Source organism: Triticum urartu, chromosome 5, assembly GCF_003073215.2.
Source record: "Triticum urartu cultivar G1812 chromosome 5, Tu2.1, whole genome shotgun sequence".
Lineage (NCBI taxonomy): Eukaryota > Viridiplantae > Streptophyta > Magnoliopsida > Poales > Poaceae > Triticum > Triticum urartu.
In genome coordinates, this window is record NC_053026.1 from 557,410,493 (window position 1) to 557,418,976 (window position 8,484).

Consider the following 8,484-nt stretch of genomic DNA (forward strand, 5'->3'; position numbering starts at 1 on the left):
TCATTTGTTGAAATTTCTAGAAAAACTTATATTTAAGAACGAAATGAGTAGAATTTAGCATTTTTTAGGTGTGCTTGTCTTTTGTTTTTTTTTGAGACAATCTCGCGAAACTTTATTAACCCGTCACAGTGTTTACAGGGACGAACTGAAGATCTCCCGGCTGGCCTAACCAAACATGTCGGCCAACCGCGAGGGAGAGAGAATGTTTCGCTAGATTGTGAGCTTCATAGTTTGAGCTCCTATATTCATGACCGAAGTTACAAGTTAAAAAACTAGAAGAGTGTTCCAATATCTCCCGAAGGACAGCTCCGTAAGAAGCTAGCTTGCGTTGATGCAGCTCGTCGACAACCACCTTACAGTCCGAAGCAACCTGAGTGTCTCGTGCATTTAGATCATCTGCCAATGAAAGAGCTTCCCTTATGGCTAGGGCTTCCAGCGTTTGAGGCTCTGTGATATGCTTAAACACAATGGCCGAAGCCCCCAAAAAGTTGCCCTGTTGATCCCTACAGATTGCTCCCACAGAGCCATGTTTCCTCCTCACAGCCACTGCTCCGTCAACATTGATCTTGACGCAACCTTGGCTTGGCGGCACCCACGTTGCACTCCGCACAACTCTCCGTGGTACTGCATTCGTCTCCCTTTTGTTGACTATCTCCATCTCTGAAAGATACTTATTAATGAAAGCCGCAGTAGCGTGTGGAGATTGAAATATATCCTCATGAATTGCCTTTCTTCTTGCAGCCCAAATTGCCCACATGGTTACGACAACACGGGTGAAATCATGAGCATCTAGCTTTTCATGTATAGCAAACAACCAGTCCTTTGCGTCTTCCTCTTGGTGTGTTATGATTTTCTCGACCAACTCCTCTGGTGCGATAGCCCATACGCTTCTTGCGAGAGCACAGGAAAGGAGTGCATGTCTCCATGTATCCCTAGCTCCACACAAGCCGCATGTATCTGTCTCAGCCATATGGCGATGATGAAGCACTTCGCCACTGGGCATAGAATGTCTAGCAAGTCTCCACAGGAACATATGAAGTTTCGAGGGTACCTGGATATGCCATATAGTGCTCCAAAACCTGCTGTTATGCCCCGTGGATGAGCCATCGGCCTCATTCCACCATCCCTCTCTACTCATCTTTGTACGCAATATCATCCTATATGCAGACCGAACGGTAAAACAGCCCGTTGGTTCTTCGTGCCACGCCCAAAAATCCGGCTGCCTGCGCATACACACTGGTATTTTTAGGATCTCCTCTGCATCAATCGGGATAAAAACTGAACGAACCAGGCCCTCGTTCCATTGTGCTGTAGTAGCATCAATAAGATCCGTTACCTGACGAGGTGGATTTGGTACTAAGGATGTGATAGGCCTTTTGAAGCTATCACGAGGGATCCAGTTTTGTGACCATATCTCCGTACTGCCTCCATCCCCAATTCTCCTTATGATTCCTTGAGCTAGTATTTCCCTTCCATCTAAAATAGCTCGCCATATCTGAGATGGACGAGCACCTAAATCTGCCTCCAATAAAGTACAGTTTGGGAAGTAAACAGCCTTCAAAACCTGAGCACTGAGAGATCGTTCATCATTCATTATTCTCCAGGCTTGCCGCGCCAGCACAGCTAGATTAAATATTTCCAAATCACGGAAACCAAGTCCACCCATCTGTTTTGATTGTATCATAGTGTCCCAAGCAACCCACGCTGGTTTTCTTTTTTCCTTGCTTACTCCCCCACCAAAATTGCCGAATGATGGCCGATATACTCTCACAAAGCCCTCTATGGAGCCGGAAGCATGACATAGAGTAGACTGGAATTGCCTGCGCAACTGCCTTGATCAAAACTTCTTTACCTGCGGTAGAGAGTAATTTTTCCATCCAACCCTTAACCTTCTCCCATACCCGGTCTCTCAAGTACTTGAACGTTCCATTCTTTGAGTGTCCCACGTCCGTTGGCATGCCCAAGTAACGCTCGCTTAAGGACTCATTATGAACCTGCAAGGAGGTTTTTATTGCTTCCCTCATAGAGCCTGGACAGCCACGACTGAAGAAGATGGAAGACTTGTCGTGATTGATGCGTTGCCCAGAAGCCTGACAATATGTTTCCAACAGGTTTGACACTGCAACTGACCCCTCAACATTAGCCTTAAAAAGCAACAGGCTGTCATCTGCAAACAAAAAAGTGGTTTATAGTCGGGGCGGTTGGGACCACCTTAATACCTGCAATTGATGACTGTGTACTGGATTTCAGGAGGCACGAAAGGCCCTCTGCTGCAATCAAGAATAAGTAAGGGGAAATTGGGTCTCCCTGTCGGATGCCTCTGGTTGGTTTAAAAGAATCAAGCTTCTCACCATTAAAAAGAACAGAAAAGGAAACTGAAGAGACCATGCTCATAACTGTATTAATCCATCGATGAGAGAAGCCAATCTTGATCATAATGGCCCTCAAATAAGGCCACTCCAACCTGTCATAAGCCTTCATCATATCCAATTTGAGAGCACAATAACTGTTAGTCTTAGCTTTAGACCTCTTCATGAAATGCAAGCACTCGTAAGCACATATGATATTATCAGTGATAAGCCTTCCGGGAACAAAAGCAGACTGCCTAGGCGAAATAATGTCTGGTAGAACGAGCTTCAGTCTGTTGGCCACCACTTTAGAAGCAATCTTATACACAACGTTGCATAAGCTTATGGGCCTAAACTGGGAAAGGAGAGTGGGGTTTATTACCTTCGGTATTAAAACAAGAACGGTGTCATTTATACCTTCTGGGATTTCTTCTCCATGGACTATTTTCAGCACCACCCTTGTTACATCATCCCCACAAATATCCCAATGGTGCTGATAAAAATGTGCCGGAAAACCATCTGGCCCCGGAGCCTTTGTCGGGAACATTTGGAACAATGCTGTTTTCACTTCTTCCTTAGTGTAATCTGCATTCAACATAGCATTCATATCTTCAGTCACTTTCCTCGGCATGTGAGCAAGAACTTCATCCATGCCCTGGACCTCCTCAGAATTATATAGCGTTTGGTAAAAATCATTTACCATAGCTTTGAGCTCATCTGGATCTACTACAATCGCTCCCACAGAATTATGTAGCGCCTTTATCATATTTTTCTTCCTCCTCAAACTTGCCCGGAGGTGAAAAAATTTGGTGTTCTTGTCCCCCGCCGTAAGCCAATCTATCCTCGCCCTTTGGTGCCACATTATCTCCTCACGGTGATACATTTCAATGAGACGCTCATTTATTTTGATCTCAATATGTGATGGCCCCATCCGCAAAGGATCGGACCGAAGCTCTTCGAGGGTTTTCTTTAGCTGCTTGATCTCCTTCCTCACGCTTCCAAATGTGTCTTTACTCCATCTGTCTAGTCCCTTAGACAATCTCTCAATTTTAAGTCGTATATCTTCTACCGAGTTACAGGGGGCTTCGGTTTCCCAGCTTTGAATCAACATATCTCTCAGGCCCGCATGGGTCTCCCACATGGTCTCATATCTGAACTCCTTTTTTACCCTTTCGCCTTGAACTCTTCCAAGATCCAAAAGCAGCGCCATGTGGTCCGAAGACGCCGCAACCTCGTGTGATATGGAGGCTAATGGGAATCTCGCCAACCAGTCTGAGTTTACCAGTGCTCTATCAAGACGGCAACGAGTAAAAGAGCCACCCGTAACTTTCTTCTCAAAAGTCCAGAAACAGCCCTTATAGCCCAGATCAAGCAACATGCAAACGTCCACCGTGTCTCTGAATGCCTGGATTTGAGCATTACTGCGTTCTCCTACACCTTCGTGCTCAGTTGGATGTAGCACTTCATTGAAATCACCTATACATAACCATGGAAGGTCATTTAAAGTACTGACGTGTACTGTCCACGTTTGGTGTCTAAGATGGGTCTGCGCCTCCCCATACACACACGTCATCCGCCATGGGCTTTCCCCCTGCTCTGTCACTGAAACATCAAGATGATAACATGAATAACCGAGAATCTCAACTTTTATTGCATTATTCCAAAATAAGCCAATTCCACCACTCCTTCCCTGACTATCGATAGCATAGGAATTATCATAGCCTATTGAGCTAGCCATAGCTTCTACCCTTCGACCATCTATCTGCGTCTCAACGATACAAAGTAGGGTAGGGGTAAACTTCCTCGCGAATTCGCGAAGCTCTTGAACTGCCGCAGGTTTACCCGCGCCACGACAGTTCCAGCATAGCGCATTCATTGGGCTCGGCGGCGCTCCTCGAAGGAGCCCACCAAAGAAGTGACGATGTTGCCATTACCGACACCTTTCTCCAAATCCTCATCCGCTGCATCTGTGTTTTTCTTGGCTCTCTTTTGGTCTTGCTTGCTGCTCGGACTATGTAGTATGGACGCCGAAGAAGTTAGCGCTAACAACGCCCCCGGACCAGAGCTGTTTGCTTCGTTGGTCGCGCTTCACCTGTTGTGCCCTCTTTCTATTGTTCTCAGCATCATCCATGACCGCGTCAGGTTCAGAGCTAACATTGTCGTTCCCGTCCTTACCTTATCACGATCCGATCGGGGGTTTGGTCCACGGCCACCTCGGCCACCCCGTCGTCCTCCTCCTCTTCCAGAACCACCCCCGGGCCTTGTCCCGTCCTCATGACCCACGAGGCCCTTAGATCCTTGAAGATCAAAGCTGACGGAGGATGTATACCAGTACCATGTTCCTTGAACTGATGACCCAACATGCCACAAACCGCACACCAGTCCGGAAGTTTTTCATACTTGATCCTGTATATCTGGCGCCTCCCCTCTCTTATCATAGAAACTGCGTTCTTCAGAGGCTTATCAACATTGATCCGGACCCAAACTCGATGGAAGTTGCCAGCAAAATCTTGCGATTGGGGTTCGGCGTAGATGACCTCCCCGACCTTGGCTGCTAAAGAAGGGACCAGATGAGCTTGTCTTCTGTTGGAGCGCAGTGACGGGGAACGCCTACGGTAGGCACATAACAGTTGCCCTAACCAAAAGCCCTGGCCCATAAAGACTACTACACTCATAAGACGATCAAGTATGGGGGCTTCTTGCCACTCAAAAAAAAGTAAGGGGGCTTATTTCAGTCGGTGACTAGTTAACAGTCGTTCCCCCGTCAGATTTATAGGCATCACATGCTAGCGGATGACGAGGGATGTAGCCCACGATCTTCAACGGTGCAATATCTAGTTAAATACGGCCATTATCACCGGAAATTACTTTTGAAGGTTGAGCTCCATGGAGGCCTCCATTTGCAATTTTTAAAATTAATATTTCTATGTTTCAAAAAATTATGAAAAAATGCACATATACATGGAGGCATAATGTACATGTGTGTGAATTTTCAAGATGAAATACGTGGGAATGAGGGATGCACAAAAAAAATCCGAGGCTTTTCAACACATGATACTATTAATCCTCAAAGTCCATGATTTTTTTGCATAGGTCGTATTTCACCCTGAAGTTTTACACACAAATACATTTCATCCTTGTATACTTGCATTTTTCATATTTTTTCAAAACTGAAAAGTTTGAATTTTGAATATTAAAAAAAACAGGCTCCATGGGCCGGGTCACTAAAACGCTCCACTCCATTATCACCTAGCTATGGCCATGAAACGTCGATCGTGCTTGCATGCACTCTAATGTTAGCATTTGTACCAGCCCATTATGAGACCTCTCCTAGCACACGTATAAGCCGGGAGGAGGGCACCGTGGTGAGGGTTGAACTCTCCTGTAACCTTATGTGCAAAGGCAAAAACACCATAGAGAGGAGTGTTATTCTGAACACAGCGAAAAAAATGTTTAGTACGGTAACACATATCCTATCTCTGGGGATTCACGAGGTGTAGTCATTAAACGCCAAATACTTTATAACCATACTATGCCTCTGGTTTTCCTCTAGGGTTTCCCTAGAGTCCACCTTTTCCTCCAACGGCGCCGCCGGAGTCCACCAATCAAATCCAGCGTTAAGTTTAGCGATCGTGGCCGGCAACTCGCTAGAGTTTGATCTCGGGAGCAAGACTGTGATGCTGCATGGCGGAACCGGAAGTCCTGGCGATCGGGGGCGGGAAGAAGGGAGACAAAGGTGATCTAGGGTTTAGTGCGGAGGCGGGAGTCGCAGGAGGACATCAGAGGGAGTCTGGGGCGCCCTTGGGTGCGGATGGGGCTGGACCCATGGAGGCGGCGGGGGCTGAGGTTGAAGATGCAGGTCGGGGGGATGATGCAGATCGGGAGGAAGATACTACTGGATGGGATCAATTTGGCCCGGATCCAGAGTTGGAAGACGTGTTTGAAGGCCTAAAGCTTCATGGCGAGGAGGAGGAGGACCTCGATCTTTCAGGAGAGGTAGATGAGTTGATTAAGGATGTTCGTTGGCTGTGCTTGTTTCGGGTTCATACCATGAGGCCGTTTATTCATACAGCGCTACTGAATTCAATGTGGAACGCATAAGCTTGTGCCCAAGGAGTTACTTTCAACATCAAAGGGCCGAATCTGTTCTTGGCTCAGTGTCATTGCCTGGGCGATTGGAAACGGGTAATGGATGGAGGTCCTTGGCAATTCCGAAGAGATCCGATGGTCATTGTGGAATACGATGGGTTCACTAACGTCTCTGAATATGCTCTGGATATGTACCCTTCGTGGGCGAGGATCAAGGGCTTGCCGGATGGGCTTACAAGAAAGAGGGAGTTGGCAGAAAAGGTAGCCAAGAAGGTCGGAGAACCGCCATTTATGGTGGTAGTTAATGAGGGGAGGATTAACCCAGCTAGCCACTTAAGGGTGAGGGTTTTTGTGAATGTCCAGAAGCCATTGGTGAGGTTTGTGAGTATCACTCTAAAGGAGATGAAAAGGTACCCTGTTACGTATGAGAAGCTGCCGGATTTTTGCTTTTTCTGTGGCTGTATGGGGCATGTGGTAGAGGAGTGCGGGGACGGAGTTCATGACCCCGCCGAGTGTGAATGGGGGGATTGGCTGCATTGGAGTAGTGAGCCGGTCACGGCGGGTGGTGGTGTAGGGCGTGGTAGAGGAGGGAGGTCTGCAGGCCAAGGCGGGGGGGGGGGGGGGGGGGGGGGGGGGGGGGGGGGGGGGGGGGGGGGGGGGGGGGGGGGGGGGGGGGGGGGGCGAGACGGGCTGGTAGAGGTGGTGGCAGAGGCGTAGGAGGTCCAGGAGGAGGGGGCGGGTCAGCAGAAGCTCAGGCAAGGAAGGGAGAAGATGATGCTCAGTACGTGGGGGTTGGTGTGCACAACGTGCCAGAAGTTCCAAATATAGGTGATGATGATGTGCGGATGGCCCGTAAGAGGCTTATGGGGGCGGACGGCGTTGTTATGGTGCGCGGGCAACCAGTGCCAATCCTTGCGGGTAAATTCCTGAACACCGTTCTGCTGTTAGAGGGGGGGGGGAGTGTATCAGAGGCGAATACTGTGGCGGATTCGTCTTCTACTCCGGGCAAGGTGCCCATTGTGAAGAGAAGAAAGCAAGGGGAAGAGGGGGGTGATGGTGACACAACTATGACTGAAGAGGCGGCCTCCTTCGAGGGGGACCGCCGGGCCCAATGAATGTCTTAAGTTGGAATTGCCCGGGAGGGGGGAATACCCGGACAGTTCGTGAGTTAGCGACTATATGTCAGTCGCATTCCCCCAGTATGGTGTTTTTGTGTGAAACAAGACAGAAGGCTGAGAAAATAAAGAAGGTGTGTGGGAGGATTGGTTTGAAGGGTTTTGCTGGGGTTGATAGTAATGGTATGAGCGGCGGCCTCGCTCTTTTTTGGCATGAGAACTATGAAGTGGAGATCTTGGAAAAGTAAGAACACTTTATTGATGCACTGGTGCGTGTCTAGGAGGGGGCGACACAATGGAGGATCACTTGTGTTTACGGTGAACCACGAGTAGAAAACAGGCACGTCATGTGGTCAAAACTCGAGCAGTTAAAGGTAGTGAATGATCTACCCTGGCTTGTAATCGGCGACTTCAACGAGGCCATGTGGGACTTTGAACATCTATCTGCTACACTGCGTGGAGAGCCACAAATGATTGCTTTTCGAGATACTTTGGAGATCTGCGGTCTAGTTGACCTTGGCTTCATTGGTGTACCCTTTACATATGATAATAAGAGGGGAGGAGGAGGTAATGTGAAGGTAAGGTTGGACAGGGCAGTTGCAACTAATGAGTGGAGGAATTTGTTTGCATATGCTTCGGTGGTGCATGTTCCGTCGCCTTGTTCAGATCATGTGGCCCTTGTCCTCAAGGGTTCGGCCGATCCGGGGCCGCTAGGTGGAAAGCAGAGGAGGTACGAGGTGTTTTGGGAGCGTGATGAGTCACTAACCGAGGTGATAAAGGAGGCCTGGGAAGCAGTGGGGGGTGTTCATAATATGTCTCAGTTGCGGGACGCCTTGTCTAAAACAATGACAGCTCTCAGGGTTTGGAGCAAAAAATTTGGTAATATTACAAGGGAGCTTGCCAAGTCCCACACGCAGCTGGAGGAGTTGATG